Here is a 1220-nt window from a genome sequence, read left to right as displayed (position 1 = left end):
GCTAAATCTGTCTAATTCTTTCATTGGGCGCTGACAAAAGCCGACAGCTTTCCCTTGTCGCTTGTCGAGCACCATCGAGGTGCAATACTTGTGACGTCACTGCCATGCCAATGCCGTGTCATTACCACGCCCGCGTTGTGACAAGCCTGGTTGTGCAACGTTGTGCAACGAAACAATCGCACACCTTCTTGTGAGTGCTCTCGTTTCAACCCGCAGAGAGCAGCTCTCTCAGCCACGATAGATCAACTGGACAAACGCCCAATAACAGGCGTTTCCAATAACAAACGACCATCCTTGGAAACTGGCCTACACAAACAATGGCGCGAGGCGCCCTGAAGGCACTGCTGCGTTACTTAAAAGACACCGGCCTTAGTGACAAATTGTGATTCTACACTGTACGACGTAGGATGGAACATTGACCCTATGCAACATGAGAACGCCTTCGCGGACTGCTTGACAGTGCCCACAGAAACAGTTGTTTTGTGTGTGTGTGTGTGATTTTCTTTTCTTTCCGCTTTTATCTTTTATTTTTACTTATTTTTTTATCTCTCTCTCCTGTCGCATCCCTTTACCCCTCGCCCGGTACAGGGTAGCCAACCGGAGATAATCTCTGGTTACCCTCCCTGTCTTTCCTTTACCTTCTCTCTCTCTCTCTCTCTCTCTGGTATCTGCTAGTGCACTGGTGCCATTGTGCAGCAGCAGCTGTCTCATGTGCTCCATTGCGTCAGGTCGCCTTCGCGAGCGGGAGCAAGTGCTGAAATGCCGCGTCGTCCCGCTGTCACGTGATCACCTACTGTGTCATGACGTGCAGAACACATACCCCTCCTGGGAAACAACATTAAATGTGTCTGTACAAAAGCAGTTCTAGTAAATTATTTGGAGCGCTCCGAGGATTGCCGGTGTTCTTTTGCAAGGGTTTTGACATTGAGGACTCTCGTTTAAATCACGCGTGAAAAGTGAAAAATGTCGGGTAGCCACTCCTACAACTTTTCTATGTGGCAAGGTTGGTGGGCCAATGTCTGTGTGCGAAATGTGGCCGGGACTATTTTTTTCTCTATAAGCCACAGGCTAATAGTGCCTTAGAAACCACACAACAGCCAACGTGGGAAGGATGGGAGGCAGCCCTGTCCAGCTCAACCCTCGAGGACCAGCAAGCCCTCGTGAAAAGAGCCAGGGTGGCGGCCTTTGCCAACGGAATCCCGGAATAAGGATCCGACCAC

The sequence above is a fragment of the Dermacentor silvarum genome, chromosome 5 (genome assembly GCF_013339745.2).
Source record: "Dermacentor silvarum isolate Dsil-2018 chromosome 5, BIME_Dsil_1.4, whole genome shotgun sequence".
NCBI lineage: Eukaryota > Metazoa > Arthropoda > Arachnida > Ixodida > Ixodidae > Dermacentor > Dermacentor silvarum.
The sequence above is the reverse complement of the archived record's forward strand: the minus strand, read 5'-3'. Positions refer to the sequence as shown.